Raw genomic sequence first — 18,110 nt, 5'->3', positions numbered from 1 at the left:
TGCAGCAGACATCTCACTGGTTAATAATCAGCCTATTTCAGGATATCTGGTGATATTTGCCAGTATATGTAAAGTTCCTATGTTAGCATGTTAATTTTTCTTCTGGGGGTAATCATCATCCAATCCTTTGAAGTCAGAGATGACTGCAAGTGATTATCATCTTTTTGTTATGGTGCTTAACAAAGGTCTTGGCAGCTCAGCCATCATGACATATTCTTTTCCATTAATTTTTCCTCATTCAACCAGACTGCATCTTTTCTGAATCTCCTTCCACTGAAATATATCATAGAAGCCCCATAACCAGCACCTCGTGGGAAATGCAATCCAGTTGGGAAGACTGTGTAAGCATAGGAAGTAGAGTACCTGTATTATTCCACACGTGTAGTTTAAGCATACATGGTGCTGGGTTGAAAATGAAACATTTTGACCCTAGATGAAAACAACAGGGAAATATAGGAGAGTGCTTGGGTTTTGATATAGGAAATATAGGAAAATATAGGAAACTGGGTTTTGATCACCTGTAGTATTGAATTGAACATATTAGCCTGGTGTCTTTTCACTAAGTGGATTTGTTTGGGCTTTTTTGCATGTTCTATGTATGCTTTGTCTGAAAATTTGGTTTTTAGGGATTCTGGCTGTTTTCTGTTTCTCAAATCTAGTAAAAAATCCAAACCACTATGAAGCTATCAAGTGTAACCAGAGGTTCTTCCTTGCTTATTGTCTCTACTGTGATTAAGGGCAAGTCTGCCTTGCATGATGGGGTGTCCTCCAAACACCTGTCAATCAGCTAACTGAACCCATGAGGTAGTATACCTTTTTTGGATTGAGCTGTGGAAAAATGAATTGAAGAGCAGAAGAATAAGATACCTGATCTACCCCATCTCCTCAGGGATGCCTATTCCCTATCTCCCTGCTTGGAACTGAATACAGTTTCAAGATTCACACAACTGTATTTAATTTGATCACCCAAATTAGAGTCCTGGTTCATGTTCGGTGGTAGATTTAACCATAACTCACAGTGCGATTACTGTCAATAGCTGCCTACACCACATCTTCAAGAAGCTACCAGGAGCAGGAAGGGCTAAACAGTGGGTGTCTTAGCTCATGTGCCACTCCATTTCTCAGCTCAGCACATTAGCACAGGTTGTGGCTGGTGATGGTTCATATTAATTCAACAGGCTGAAAATTTTAACAGCGCATGAGTTGGATATGTGTCTCTGTTCAAGCATGTTAACCTAGGATTTTGGTAGGAAAAGACTTACAGAGTATAAGTACTTAATCTAACCCACCTCTTAAATATCAGTCATCACCCTTTCTTTTGCTGCCTGGGCAAAGATGTGTCACCTCCTTCCAAAGACAACTGAGATGATTAGATAAATTCAAATGTTAGGTAGCGTGGTTGGATTTTTTTGGTCTGACTTTTTCAGCCACTTTGATTCCATTGCAGATTACAAGGACTGAATCTTGTCAATCTCATTACATCATTAGGTGCATCAGCAGGATAAGTTAGCACACTGCTGGCAGTAAAGCACTTCTGGTTCCTAAGCTAGTTGATTTAACAGTAGGTCAGGTATCTCTGCATCCTGTGACGTACTTCTGTCCTCAGTCCTTATGCATTGCATGGGTTATTTCAGCTAGAGTAGCTGGGAGTAGCTGGGAGAGGGGAATTTAAAAAGTAACCCATTGCATTTTGATTCTTCATGGAATATCTCATAACTGAACCACCCATTACTGTCTGTGCTGCTTTCTGGAAAGAAGGGTTTCCAAAGTGCTGGTGGAGAAAGCCCACTGCTGCTTAGAAGAGCAGCAAAGTGATGCTTCGTCACTGGGGTCTTGGCATCCCTTGGGGAGTTCCTGTCAAGTCCTCAGGCATCACCTCCATTGCCAAAATATATTTGCTTCTTCAGTCTGCAGAAAACTTTCTCTCAGCCTGCCCGTAGCAGGGGATGCATCAAATAGCTGCCATGTTATACTCTTATTTTCACAAAGGTGTCATCTCAAAGGGTCTCTGCATCGCCTCAGGGGAACAGCTTGAGCCACCTGGCTTACAGGACCCTTGTTAAAGAGCTCCTCTTCTTCCTTAGGATGATGTTCCAGATTGTTTTCTGTTTCTGTCACATCTTATTTTCCTACATTAAACAGTATAGTCAAAGTGCCTGCAGATTTTATATGCCATAACTTGTTTATCTTTTTTTTTTTTCCCAAAATTGCTTTTGCCCTGGGCATCAAGAGCTGTTTTTCCCCTTTTGCCTATCAAATTTGTGTGCCTGAGGGTTGCTGAGGTGATAACAGGTGATTCTGAGGAGCTCTGAAAGCTTTTCACCTGCCTTGTCACTTGAACCTGCTTTTTTTCTTTGCTGACCAGGCAAATAAGGAATAGCCTAAAAAGTCACTCCTCAGTCTGTTTTGGTTGCGATTTTCCATGGTGCTCTTAAACTACTGTTTGCTGTGCATTTCTACATCTCTATGATTTTGGTGAATGCTGCATGGCTACTAATAAACAATCTATTGCATTTTTTTAAATGTATGTAGAAAACCAAGCCACTCGTTTTCAAGTTGCATTATGGTTTTTCATCATGAAACCACAAGAAACTTGATTAGAAATGAGAAAGAAATGCCTGTTAAACCCTAAAGCATTGTTGTCATCCAAGAAACGTGGTGGCCTTAATTCACTGATGGTTAATTTTTAATTGTGTGCGTTGACCTCAAACCCCTGTGGAATTTGCCTAGAGTGACTAAGCTATTTGCATGGCATGCAATTTGCTGACTTTATTTCTTGCAGTTGTCTACTGGCAAAGCTATGCCCCTAAGGTATTCCCTTGAACAAAGGTTAAACTATAATGTAATTTTCCCCAAGTAAGGAGGTGCCTGTGATTGGGCTGCTTGAAAAGCGGATGTGGGTTTGTTTTCATCAGGTCCTGTGCAAACAGGAATGAAACCATGTCTCTGGTCATTCCCCAGGTGGGTGTGCCTGCTTGCATGTTTCTGAGAACAGCAGCTTTGACAGGACTACCTCCACGCCAGTTGCCGAACCCCAGGGAGAGTCAGTGCAGCCTTCCTTCAAGGGAGGTGAGAACTTTGCTTCTGCCTGATTACCTGTGCACAGTGTGAGCATAAGGGTATGTGCCAATCCAGCTGTGTATTAACAAAAACCAACTCATTTGTCTTGCATTACAAAACTGATTTACCTCTAGAGAGTGCTTGGAAAGCCCCTGGGCAACTTTTGAGAAAATAAAAGGAACATCAAAGAAAGGCTTTCAAAGGTATCTGTACTTGGGATAAAGTCCTTGATTTTCAAGGAAGAGTCAGACTGGCAATCACTTTGTGTGTTATGAAGAATTCTGGAAAGTTGAATGGAAAATTCCCCCCTCCCTTTTTCTTTTTTTTAAAGTTCTGAGGACAATTTACATTTTTTTTGATTTAGAGATATATGTGTTTCTAATTGATCCTTTCTAAAGCTGACACAATTGACCTGACAACTGAAAGAAAGCTCTTGCCAAATATGATGCCACTTCTCAACCGTGCAAACAATAATGCTTTAGCAGCTAATATACTCTAATATACACTCTAATACACTCTGCTTCTGCTTGCCTGTTTTTTTTCTTTCATTGGAGTGCTAAGGAGGGTGTGGGTTATGTCAGAATTTTTCTGCTGACAGTTGATGTCTCCAGTCTTATTGGCTCTAGAGTCCAGTAAAGCCCCAGTAAAGCCCCAGTAAAGCTTAAGTTGTGCATAACACTCCATGTTATTTGACTCTTTAAGTTAAAGACACAGCTTCTTTAGTAACCTGCCAGTTTTGAGAAACTGTGTGCTTCCTGTGACATGTGACAGTATTTCATTAAAAATGCTGTGTTTCTAGAAGGGCATTGCCTGTGGGAAATAGCTGAAGTCCAAAGAGCTTGCCATGCCTGATCTGACACGTGTAGCTTGGTTCACTGACGTCTTTTAAGAGGCTTGGAAGTTCAAGTAATCAAGAGCAAAACATGGGTAATATCATGTAATTAAAAAACAAATAAACAAACAATTCCCCCCAAACCTCTCTATACATCAACATTTTTTATTGCCCTGCTTTACTAACTTGGATTTTAAATTCTGCTGTTTGCTCCCAGACAGCTGATACCATCTGGAAGAGATGTCAGCAGTCTTGCCCTCAGGATGCCCTCTGTGCATCCTAACAGGTCCGTAAGGAGTGTAATAAAGGCTTTGAGGTATTAATGGAGTTTTACCTGATGATAAGTTGTTAAAAAGAGAAGGCTTCTATAAAACCCTTGTCTTCACAATTGTCACCAGTTCTTTCATCAAAGAGCTGATTTACAGTAGTACCATAAACGTGCATTCCAGGTTAAAAGTATGTTGGTCATGCACACACACAATTTTCAAATATTCCTAAACCCATTAATATCAATGGATAATAACGCACATAACAGTGCTTCTACTCAGAGAGGGAAAGTCAAACTTAACTTACTATACCATTCTGTGGCTATGTTTTCCAGCTCAGCGTGGTATGAGCTTGGTGCCAAGTCCTCTCTTCAGTTAATGTAATTGGTTTGCTTCACAGTAAGCAAATTGATTCACTGCAATTCCTCTGCTTCATTATAACCTTTGTGCTCTGCAAATAGTCACCGTCCATAGGGAAACAAAGCCATAGGAACACCTGCAAACCTGCTCTCTGCTACTGAGTTTGTCTTCTGCCACCTTTCTACTTTCTTTTACCTAGAGTTTAATTCCAACCTCAGTTAAGGGTTACAGGTTTTATCTTGGACCCCTGCACCTGGTTGTGAACGGGTTGCTGACCTGCCTGACTGGCAATATGCATCATGCTGGGTTGCACTTCAGCTAGACTTTCAGAGATGTGTGAAGGAGCCACTTAATAAAGCCATTTCCTTGATAATAGGTTTGTGCATAGAACCTGACAACATACTTCTATAAAGGTTTTACTATTAAGAAAAGCTTGAAATGAGTCTTCTGTAAATTCCAGTATATTCATTCATCTTAAAACTTCTATTATTTTTCCCCAACCTCTTTAACCTCTGTCCGCTGGCCTTTTTTTTAATCTCAATTTTCTGTGGTCAAATAAGAAAAACACTGCAGAATCTAGTTCCTGTTCAGACACTGTCCCCTGCTCCTTAGTTTTACATGGTCCCTGGGTTTCTGTATGTGCCATGTACAAATTTCAATACCTGGGAGAATGAGCTTCTGAAATGTAAATCAATTGCATAGACACAAAACTTCCCTGCCCAAAAATGGGAGAGTGTGAGTAGGCACCTTCCTCCTCATTATAGAGCTTTCTGACATAATATTCTCCCCAAGAAAGGTGACTGCATAGGTTCCCATCACCGTTATACCATGGAAAAAATGCACTTAACAGCAAGCATTTAAAAAAGCACTGTCTGAGGGAAGAACTGTGGCTCTACACAGTTCTTACACCATCTCAGTCACTTTTACCTGTTTGTCCTGGTTTGAGGTAAAACAGAACTAATTTTCTGTTCAGTAATTTTTCCTTGTTAGCTGGGCCTCTTCTAACTAACTAAACTCTGAAATTAACGGCATATTGTTCAGAAACTGCTCGCTCTCATAGTGATAAGACCTGATAATACCCAGGAATGGTATGCAGAGAGGCCCTTGCTTATACTTATTGCTATAACAACCAAGGTCAGGTAAATTTGTTATTTGCCCCGTTGGAGGGTCGGAAGCGGAAAAGCGTAGAGGGGTCACACCTGTAGGGAGGAGCGGACAGGACAGGTGACCCAAAACTGACCAACAGGGTATTCCATCCCATCTGCATCATGCTCAGTATAAAAGCTGAGGGATCAAAGGGTCATCTCTCTTCCTTCAATGGCCGACATCTGAGGAGGACCCTGTCTGTTCGTCTGCCTTTGATCCCGATCCGAGCAATCCTGACTCCAGATCCGGAATCCAGCTCCTGTCCATCACCGAGTCCAGCCTGGGACTTTTCCCTTGTGCCTGCCGGTGACGTGATCATCACCCTGGGAGCTTGATACGGTTTTGTATATACTGTATATATATATTTTTTTTCTTTTTTTTTTTTTATTATTTATTATTTCATTATTTATTAATATTTTCATTAAAGTAGTTTAGTTTTTTCTAAACTCATAATTTTTTTTTTATCTCTTCCTCTCCTCTCTTTTCCTTAGAGGGGGGGGGAGGGGCCATCTGTCGCTCTGATTGGTTAATCTGGTCAAAACCACGACACTGTTGAAAGTACCATTTGTCAGTAGCTTTAGTCACTTGTTTCCTTTTTAACTGGACTTTCACAATCATAACAAAAGGAAAAATTGCGGAGAAGCAGACGAATATTGAGATGACTTTTTCTATGTTGTTTGGAACTGCGCTGCTGATTTGCTGTTATACAGTGGGAAAAAAGAAGCTCCAAATACAAGTTATTGCGAGGCTGTAATTTACTAATTTTATTTTTATTATTTTCCTTCTTGGGGGCTCTGAGATTTGTCTCAGAGTGAATTGTCAGCTGATGCCTAGTGCTAAGCACTGAGGAACGTGCTCTGTAAACCCTCTGCAAAGAAGCTCAGACCACTCACACTGTTCTAAGTAAAGGCTGCTTTTTTTACAGAGGGCAACTATTTAAGGTGGGCCATAAAATTTTCATGAGTTATAAACCTCTGGAATTAGTACTGTAGAACATTTAATCTCCAGAGAGCCAGCAATGTCTGTAATGGGCATAGTCATATTCTATAAGTGACTGCATACAAAATCATTTGTGGGACGAGCAGTCACTTATAGCATGGTTCAGGTAACAATTTACTTTGTAGAGAACACCTGATTTCACCTGAGTTCTTATACAAACAGAATCAATAACCTCATTGTAATTTAGATTAGAATGTAACCAGATGTGGGCCTGCACGTACCTAAATTCGTCAACAGTCAGATACACTTAGACCGCATCTTTTAGAGTCAAATATGACTGTCCCAGTCTCTGTCAATTCCAGTAATGTTGTTTTAGTGACTCAGTTGTCATTTCCTCTGTCATCATGCTGTACGGCGTGAGCAGCCAGAGGGGGAAAGAAATTGCTGCATTTCATTGAGGCTTACTGTTCATCCCTTCTTTAGTCTAAACAAGGTATTTTACAGTGAAAAAAATATGATGCCTAACTCATAGTACCTCACAGCACCTTTTTATTCTGACTGAGTTTTGGGACAGCTGTAATGATGAGTGGGCTTTAACCATGAATCCACAAAAATCCTGGACAAATAAACTGACAGCAACGATTGTGTACAAAAAGGTAATACAGATTATGAAATGCCTCAACTCTAGAAAAGCTCTTTCAGTCAGGTTACTGCTGCATCCTTAGTTTTTAATGCTTTTTCCTCCACTTCTAGCCCTGTTATCAATATGTCTGAAAACAAGCACCTGCATCTTGGCAGGATCATGGCTCTATCTTTTTTCTCCGGATTGTTCTCATGTTTCTCTTTAAATATATTATCATCACATTGTGAATGAGCTGACATCATAAAACAAGCCTGATGTTCCTTTTGTTGATAACCCTGGTAGAAAGGCTAGAGGTTCAGACTGCCCTGGTACTTGAGAAAACTTTCTATTTTTTTTAAAAAGCCCATTTGCTCCCAAGTGTGCGGTCGGCGAGGCGGCGGCGGCAGCACCGGCAGCACCGGCGACGAGGACTGAGGTGAGCACGCGGGGAGGGTTGGATCGCGCTGTACGGAGGGGTTTCCGAGCTCAGGGAACCCCCACTCACAGCCCGAGCCCCAGCCGGAACCCGGAAGTCCGCGTCAGCCAATCAGGCGCTGAGGGGGCGCGGCCGCGGGGATTTAAACCCGGTCAGAGCAGACACTGGGTCGGTGGGCGAGTCGGTGGCAGCCGACCGGTCTGGCAGGCGGCGCGCGACACACAGGAAAAAAAAAAAAAAAAAAAAAAAAAAAAAAAAAAAAAAAGTAGTCACTTGGCAGAAGAGATTTTTTTTGAATCATGGTTGGAGCTCGGCCGAAGGCTATTAAAAAAACTGTGGGTACCCAAACTGAGGCCCTACACAAACATGCAGGCACCCAGGCAATTGGCTGCAGTGAGTGCTGGAACCTTGCAACAGAGGGTGGCAGAGACACCATCTGTGTTAGGTGTGAGCAGATCAGCGATCTGCTTAACATGGTGGCTGAACTAAGGGAAGAAGTCAGTAGACTAAGATCCATAAGGGAATGCGAACAAGAACTAGATGTGTGGTATCAGGCACTGCAGACCCCTGTAGCAGAGGAAGAAGGAGGAATGGATACATGTGCCTGTTAGAAGAGGCAAGGGAAAACCCTCACAGCCCACCTCCTCTCTCCATTTACCCCTGTACAACAAGTATGGGACACTGGAGGTTGAGAGTGAGGCAAATGAGAAGGTAGAAGAAGCACCATCTGGGGAGTCACCTAAAGCAAATCAGTCTCCCCCTCGCATCAGAACCTCTACACTACAAAAAAAGAGGAAGGTTATTGTTATTGGTGACTCCCTTCTGAAGGGAACAGAGGGTCCCATATGTCGGCCGGATCCTTCCCACAGGGAAGTCTGCTGCCTCCCTGGGGCCCGGGTCAGAGATGTTACCAGAAGGCTGCCAAGTCTGGTACAGCCCTCTGACTACTATCCGTTAGTAGTTATTCAGGCGGGTAGCGATGAAGTCAACACTGGAAATTCAAAAACAATCAAAAAGGACTTTAAGAGACTGGGGAAACTGGTTGAGGGATCAGGGGCACAGATAATTTTCTCGTCAGTACCCTTAGTCGCAGATAGGAATGCCGAGAGGAATAAAAAAATATGCATGATTAACAAGTGGCTCAGAAACTAGTGCCACCAACAAAATTTTGGGTTTTTTAATCTTGGGGAACTTTATATGGCACCAGGTCTCCTAGCAACAGATGGAATACATCTTTCTCAGAGGGGGAAAAAGATACTGGCATGTGAGTTGGCAGGGCTTGTTGAAAGGGCTTTAAACTAGGCTCGAAGGGGGAAGGGGTTAAACACAAGTCCAGCAGAAATAAGCCTAAGGAGAGCCTTCAGCCTGCCATCTCACTTGAAGTGGGAGATGCTGTAAATACTGTAACAAAGGCATGGTCTTGCAGAGAGGGACCGAGATCCCCTGAGACAATAGGGGACAGAAGCGTATTTGGCACAAAACATGTTGGGAGATCAGTGGAGTGCCCCTCTAAGAAGGAGACACAGCCAGCAGACCGACTAAAGTGTCTCTACACCAACGCACGCAGCATGGGAAACAAACAGGATGAGTTGGAAGCCATCCTGCTACAGGAAAGCTACGACATAGTAGCAATTACGGAAACTTGGTGGGACGAGTCCTACGACTGGAGTGTGGCCATTGATGGCTACAAACTATTCAGAAGGGACAGGAGAGGAAGAAGGGGTGGAGGTGTTGCCCTCTATGTGAAGAAATGGCTAGAGTGTGAAGAGTTGTTGCTAAAGAATAGCCATGAGCAGGTAGAAAGCTTGTGGGTAGGAATTAGAGATCGGGACAACAAAGGGAACCTTGTGGTAGGAGTCTACTACAGGCCTCCTGACCAGGCAGAGCCTGTCGACGATGCCTTCTTACTCCAGCTGGAAGAGGCATCACGATCACAGGCTCTCATCCTGCTGGGTGACTTTAACCACCCTGACATCTGTTGGAAAAGCAACACGGCTGGCTGCAGGCACTCCAGGAAGCTTCTAGAGTGCCTAGACGACAACTTCTTGAGACAAGAAATCACCAGCCCTACTCGAGGAGATGCATTGTTGGACTTGTTGGTCACAAATGCAAGTGAGGCCATCAGGGATATCAAAGTTGAAGGCAGTCTGGGCTGCAGTCATCATGCTCTAGTGCAGTTCACTCTCTTAAGAAGTTTGAAGCCCAAGAGGAACACCATCAGGACGCTAAATTTTAAGAAAGCGAACTTCCAACTCTTCAAGGAGTTAGTAAATAGGACCCCATGGGAAACTGCCCTTAGGGACAAGGGAGCAGAACAAAGCTGGCAGATCTTTAAGGATGCTCTCCATAGAGCACAAAAGATCTCAATCCCAACATGTAGGAAATTGGGTAAGGAAGGCAAGAAACCACCATGGTTGAGCCGGGACCTGCTGGTCAAACTAAGGGGTAAGATGGGGCTACACAGGAAATGGAAGAAGGGACAGGCAACCTGGGAAGAGTATAGGGATGTTGCCCGGCTGTGTAGGAATGAGGTCAGGGAGGCCAAGTCACAGCTAGAATTGGACTTGGCAAGGGACATAAAGAAAAACAAGAAAGGCTTCTACAGGTACATTAACCAGAAAAGGAAGGTTAAAGAAAATGTACCCTCCCTAAAGAGCAGCAATGGGGAACTTGTATCAATGGAGGAAGAGAAGGCAGAAGTTCTCAATAATTTTTTTGCCTCAGTCTTCACTGGCAACCCCTCTCCTCCTAGCTCTTGTATTGATGGCCCACAATTTGAGGATCCAGGTGACAAAGTCCATCCCACTATAACTGAAGGCATGGTACGTGATCACCTAAGGAATCTAAAGACATACAAGTCCATGGGACCTGATGAAATCCATCCCAGAGTCCTGAAGGAACTGGCTGATGAAGTTGCAAAACCACTTTCCATGAAATTCGAAAAGTCATGGCAGTCAGGTGAAGTCCCTGCAGACTGGAAGAAAGGAAACATCACACCCATTTTTAAAAAGGGAAGAAAGGAGGACCCTGGGAACTACCGACCTGTCAGCCTCACCTCTGTGCCTGGGAAGATCATGGAACAGATCCTTCTGGACGCCATGCTTGGGCACATGGAGGACAGGGGGATGATTCAGGACAGCCAACATGGCTTTACTAGGGGCAAGTCCTGCCTGACTAACCTAGTGGCCTTCTATGATAAAGTGACTAGGTCAGTAGACAAGGGGCGACCTATGGATGTAATCTATCTGGACTTCTGTAAGGCCTTTGACACAGTTCCTCACAACATTCTACTTGCCAAATTGGAGGGATACGGATTTGATGGGTGGACGGTTCGGTGGATAAGGAATTGGCTGAATGGTCGCACCCAGAGGGTGGTACTCAATGGCTTTAAGTCCAGATGGAGAGCAGTGACTAGTGGTGTCCCTCAAGGGTCCGTCCTGGGACCAGTACTGTTTAACATTTTTATCAAAGACATAGACAGAGGGATTGAGAGCACCATCAGCAAGTTTGCAGATGACACCAAGCTGTGTGGTGTTGTTGATACACTGGAGGGACGGGATGTCATTCAGAGGGACCTGGACAGGCTGGAGAGGTGGGCCCAGATGAACCTCATGAGGTTCAACAAAGCAAGTGCAGGATTCTGCACCTGGGAAGAAACAATCCTCAGTATAAATACAGACTGGGGGATGAGGTATTAGAAAGCAGCCCTGAGGAAAGGGACTTGGGGGTGCTGATTGACGAGAAGCTGGACATGAGCAGGCAATGTGCTCTCGCAGCCCAAAAGGCCAATCACATCCTGGGCTGCATCAAAAGAAGTGTTGCCAGCAGATCCAGAGAGGTGATTCTGCCACTTTACTCTGCTCTGGTGAGACCTCACCTGGAGTACTGTGTGCAGGTCTGGAGCCCTCAATATAGAAAGGACATGGACCTGATGGAGCGGGTCCAGAGGAGGGCCACCAAAATGATCAGGGGGCTGGAGCACCTCTCCTATGAGGACAGACTGAGGGAGCTGGGGTTGTTTAGCCTGGAGAAAAGGAGGCTCCGGGGAGACCTCATAGCGGCCTTCCAGTACCTGAGGGGGGCCTACAGGAAGGCTGGGGAGGGTCTGTTTACAAAGGCCTGCAGCGACAGGACGAGGGGCAATGGTTTTAAGCTGGAGAAGGGGAGATTTAGATTGGATGTTAGGAAAAAATTCTTTACCATGAGGGTGGTGGAACACTGGAACAGGTTGCCCAGGGAGGTGGTTGAGGCCCCTTCCCTTGAGATATTCAAGGTGAAGCTCGACGAGGCCCTGGGCAACCTGGTCTAGTTGGGGGTGTCCCTGCTGACTGCGGGGAGGTCGGACTAGATGACCTTTGGAGGTCCCTTCTGGCCTGGACCAATCTATGAATCTATGAATTATGGACCAACCCCTAATGTTTAACAGAGCAAAAACCCAGAAGAAAGCAACACAGAAAACACACCACAAATGGAGTGGCAATATTTAGTGAATTCTTCAAAATGCCAAGGAGGAAGCAGCGGTGGAGGGGAAGGCAGATGGATGATGAGTCCGTGGACCACCCCACGCTCCTGGGTATGTACGCTGCATACCTCTGCCCTGATGCACCACGTACTGGCTGCCGCCAGAGGCTGGGGCTTGACGGGCCGGTGGCTTGATCTAGTGTGGCAAATCCTATGTCGCAGTGCTGTAGCTGACATGAAAGTACAGAACATCCCTGCCAAGGACTGGTTTCCGCTGGGCTGAGTACCAGCTTCCTGATGTGTATCTGCCATGTGCAGTGCCACTTTCAGACCATTTCTTCTCTACCCCTCTCCGTCATTGTAAACAACTGGAAAAGAAAGAATCTTAAAATACTACCAAGGCAAGATTTTGAGATGGGAAGAGAGAGATTGTTTTCGTGTTTCAGACAGATTCTGTAAAGAAAAATCCTTCAGAAACTAGGAATATCATGAGAGACTGGAACTGATTCTTGACACAGAAAAAAAGACAACCCATCCCTGTTATTATAGTTCCTGCAGTTGAAAATGCTTCTGTGAGGAAAATATACAGCCTAAGTATAAATTGGCTGCTAAAATGAGAAAAATAAACTTATCCCACTCTTTTAATTGCAGTGTCTTTTCATGTATAAGAGAACTAGCTCCAGATGTTCCTGACATTACGTAAAAGAAAAAAAGAAAAATCCCAACCAAAAAGGCTTTGAATTCAGATAGCAAGGAATCATTCCCAACAGATCAGATAATTCTACCAAGAAATTTTTTTTTCACAGAAATAAATAGCAAATAACAGAATACATGTTCATTGGCCAATACATATTGCTGTCAAGTCAAACTGTCGTGGTCCATGGGGAATTTGCAATCTCTTAACATGTTAACCATTCCCTGTGGACTAAAGCATCTTTGCTGCTTCTAGGAAAAATTGTGTTCTTTTCAAAATAAATTTTTATAGTCTTTGATATTAAAACTATGATTCTAAGAAAAGTCAAAGGGTATTCTTATCAGCAAGGAAGGAATTCATGCCCTGAACACCATAATGTGAAAATACCAGTATAATGTTGTGATATAGAAAGCTTTATTTTAATTCTCTATTTAAGAGGTCTAAGTTGAGCCAGAATGGGATGCGCAGCATTAGGCAACTTCTACTTTCTGTTAATGATGTCTTTTGCAATAAATATGTATCTTAACGTAGATTCCTCCTGTACAAAGGGAACTTCACTTTCGTTCTATATTGTGTTGCCCTGATCTTTTGGTAAATGGACCCTCTCGATCTATGTTCTTTTTCTTTACAATTTCAGGTGTAAATAGCAGATAGATGAGTTTGTAATTACAGCAAAGAGTTCCATTGGAATGATTATTTCTTTTAAGTAGGTTGCATTTCTTGTCTGATTTGCCCCGGCAACATAAATAATACACGACAACAATCACATTCCTCAGTCTGTGTAGTAAACAGATATGAAAAAACTCCCTTATGTTTACTGTGCCATCACATGCAACTGAGCTCTGATCCAGCTTTCCATGCTTATATAAAGAGTGCTATTGACTTCAGTTGTATATCAGATAATATCCCTCTGCCTGGCTGGCCTTGTTGCCTTCAGAGTGACTACAAAGGCGTAAAACTGGAAGAGAATTTAGTAGATATTTTTTAAAAGTGGCAAAGATTAAGAGAAATTAGAATGAGGATTTTCAGCAACATCTTCTACTGAACCACTTTTGTATGTGAGATTTGTTCTTGGCCTTGATATTTTGTACCTTTACATTCTTGTTTATGCTGGTATTTCAACCAAAGACAATTGTACATCTTATTTAAGAACTAGTCTCCCAAGGACAGAAAATGGGTAATAGATTAATTTCCATTAGGATAATGAAGAAAAGGGTTTGTTTTGTTTTGTGTTGTTTTTAAAAAAACAAGATAGCCCACTTAGATTTGCAATATTCCCTATGCTTATATAGGCACTAAAAGTCTGAACTGAGAAAAGAAAATTAAAAACATTAATTTTTTAAATCTGTGGCTAAGAAGAAATGAAAAATAATCCATAATGCTTTTCGCACAAATAAGGTAATCTTTTCCCTCCCATTTGGCTTTCTTCTTTGCTACCTGGCTATTTTCTCCCTTTATTCAACTTTGCTCTTTCATCCATTACTGCTCCTAGTTCAAAACCATTTCTTTAAAATATAAACATAATACCAGTAAGGATGAAAAGCCTGCTATAATAACTCCATTTGTCCTGGAGGTGATTATAGCCAGCAACAAGGAAAGAAAAGGGAAAGGAGATGAAAGGGTATACAGTTTGTTGCCACAATGTAAGGAATGATTGTGAAAGAGACTTAAATGAAAATATTCCTCTAAATAAGATTCTACATTAATATGATTCCTGGAATCCTCATATCCTTATATCTTTTTTTTCTCATCCTCTTGGTGAACACTTGAAACAGTGTTAAAATCCTTTTGGCAGAAAATAGGAGTCTCAGACAGACTTTCAAAATATATCATGGTGGTAAATGCATACCACTACTTACTAACCAAGGAAACTTATCCAAACCACTACACTAATTCTTATCCCTCCACTCAGAGATTAATAATCTACATGGATTACATCTGTCCAGAGAATGCAATTCAAGCTTTCTAGAGAATTACAGAAGGGCCTATGACCTTTTTCCTTGAGTTTCCTCTTCATTTTTTTCCCGATACCCAGAAATTCCACCTTCTCTTTTTGTGGATGCCTTCATTCTGTTTCCTGATCTTGCTAGTGTCTTTCTGCACAAATCTAGAAGTATTTCACGCTTCTAGAACTGGCTTCCAAACCCCCTTCTAAAGCTTTCAAGCAGCAATCTTTGCATTTTAACTTTGCTGTACTTTGCATGAGCCAAAATCAAGAATCCCCTTTAGATTTTCTGCATCTTCATTGCTTCTTTGCCCTGTCCAGAATACTATACTACATAGTGAATTGATTGGTATTCTGTGGTCCCAACAGACAGGAGAATAGTAGCATTTCTGGTCAAAAATAGCTCCCTGGTGGGAGGTCTGCATGTAAATCTTCACAGATACTTGACGGAGAAGCTCTGCATGGTGTTATTGTATGTGTACTGTATATCAAGTGTATGTGTGCATTCAGAAAAAGTCACTTTTTTTTTTACCCCCGTCTGAAATATTCTTCTTGGCATTGCTTTTAATTAGCACCTGAAATGCAATTACTGAAATAATAAATCTCAAAGTATATTTAGTTTTCCAGTTAGCAGCATTCACCTCTATTAAGACATATGAAGGGAATAACCTTGAAAACTGCTGCTTTATACAGACAAATGTATCACAGGGATTTTTCTTGTACTTCACGTGGTATCTAAATTATTAACTTTCTTGATGAGGTTCACACAAATTCTTTCATTAAGTTGCTATGATATTAACCTTTTGTGTAATACAAAAATTACATTTAATGATATAATTATGTTTAAATTGAACCATTTTTAATTTCTTTGGTGCTAATTTGATGTTGCTATACTTCAGCTTTGGAATGTAGAAATGGTGACATGTGTTTGTGACCGTAGTTATGACTCTATGAACAAAACAGATAAACCCACCTTTTAAGATCTGAACTTGTCTTCCTCTTGCAGACCAGAGTTCCTTGCACTCCTTGCCCTTTTGCTTTTTCTTTCATAACTATATATATAAACAATTCCTTTCAGAAAACTGGGTACGCTAACAGACATTTGAGTGCATATGAATTTCATATCCAACTGCCTCCTACGTAAGGTCTCTGTATGCGTGTGCTCATAGGATAATTTTCCTATATCTACATGAAGAAATGACAACTAGTGCAGTGCTCTGCTCATCACAATATCCCTGGGTTCTTGGCTTTGTGCTAACTTGAAAAACAGCTGCATAAACTCCTGGGAGGAAAGACTGCAGAGGATTGTGGAAGGCAAAGATGCCACACTGACTTGAAAGTCCTGACCCCCAGATCACTCATGGGTGAGAGTCTATTCTGTACCTGTGCTGTTTCCTGGGCTTATGATGCTGGTGACCACTGGAAAGAAGCTAGTGGCCTAAATTAACCTTTGATAGGACCCGGTGTGCTCATTTTCTTTAATGTATCTTCTAGCACAAAAGCCAACTTCTTCAAATACCAGCTTAGATATTTCCATATGGCAGTTTGCCAAGTAAACAGACATTAAGTGAAGCTTTCTGCTTGCTAAATCAAGTCGCAGGATGTTACATCATGAGAGATGTAATAATGAGAAGAGACCTCTTGTTGCTTGTAGGTCCACCTTGTCCTTCACTGTGATGCAAACAAAAGGCAATCTTATGAAACTTGATCTTAAAACAAAGAATTTGTGGTCTTTCTCCCATGCTGCTTGGCATCTGACACAGTTCTGCTTGAGGCGCACGTTTAGAAAGTAAAACAAATATTTGAGGTTTTCTGTCATGATTTTTTATGAATTTGGATGTATTTTTATTTCCTTTGTTTTCTTAGGCAATTGCTAATTATATCCATATTCTTTAGAGATGTGTGTGAACCAGCATATTAAAAGCTGTATAACGTTTAGTATCTCTGCTGTGTGAGAGACTGAAAACAAGGAAGGATGGATGATTTCCAGGTTGCCTGGGGCATTCAAACTCCTTAGAGGCCGGTATGCTGTCCTAGTTCTTCATGTGCAATTTCTATTGACTTCCACCTCAGAAGCAACGGGAATGTATAGCCCAGGAACTGAAACAGGAGGGACAGAAGGACTTTTTAGTAAAATGTTATAATATCATGTATATCAATTTGTACTGAAATGATTTAATTGTAATTGCTAATATCAAGTGGATTACTGCTTCTTAGTACGAGTTATTAAGACAGCAATTACTTCCTAGTTCTCTCAACTACACAATTCATTTTACAGAATTTCTTCAGACAAAAGCGATATCTAAATGTCAAAGCATATGTACATGTTGTTTGTAGAGCCTGCAGTAAGGATTTTTATTCTGGAATCCCTTTGTCCATTGTTCACAGTTTTGCCAAGATTTTACTTGTAGGCCCAAATTTTCCTGGCTATTCCTTCTGCCAAATTTTTAAAAATAATAAAAAAAAAAATTAAAAATTTAAAAAACGAATGAGGTTCAATACATGAAAATGAACCTTGTTTGTTTTTAGAATGTGAACTTTAAAGAAAATATATTGTTCTATTATGGGGTGATGGGAAACAGTCTTGCAATCATTTGAGAAGCTGAACTACCTCAACACTTAGTGTCAGAAGTATTATCTTGCTTGAGACTCAAATGTTTTTCTTATGAAAATCTATCCACATCTGACAAGCCAAAAGAGGAGAATCATTACTTCCTTGTGTTTGGTGGAATACTCTGGAAGGCAGGCAGCAAAAACTCTGGACACATTGGACTTCTGTCTTGACCATAGTTTTTTCCACGCATCTGCTTCTTCTGCCTGGCAGAAGAATCTAGGAGCCTGGAAGTGGGTCTGAGGAGAGTGGTTCTCCAGTGTTCTTCCCAGTGCCCAGACATCCAGTGAGCAAGTTGTTTCTGATCAGGAGAGAGGAAATGCAGGGTTTCTTTGTCCAGAAATATTCTGTTCAAAACAGAGGAATGATAGATACCTGGGGTTAGATCAACATTCCTGAGGACAGCAGCAGCAGAAGGTGGAAGTCCAGGAGAGACTGCAGGCTTAAGACCATCACTTTCAATTTAAAATAGAAATGTGCTGAAGTTCTTTATGAATTAATACAGAAAGAGTATTTAACTTGCTTATACCCAAGCACAGGAAGTCAAGTTATGTTCAGGATGAGTGAAATGAGGAATTATTTTTGTAGTTGAAGTTTTGTTTAGTTCTCAGTTTCTGTGGCAGGATAAGGAACAAAAATTGATTATATCAACACGTTTGGGGACCAACTACACCACAAGCCATGATACAGTTTGTGGTTGGGATACGATCAGGAAGAGAAAGTACAGGGAAGAAGAAT

This window comes from Numenius arquata, chromosome 2 (genome assembly GCF_964106895.1).
Source record: "Numenius arquata chromosome 2, bNumArq3.hap1.1, whole genome shotgun sequence".
Taxonomy (NCBI): Eukaryota; Metazoa; Chordata; class Aves; order Charadriiformes; family Scolopacidae; genus Numenius; species Numenius arquata.
The sequence above is the reverse complement of the archived record's forward strand: the minus strand, read 5'-3'. Positions refer to the sequence as shown.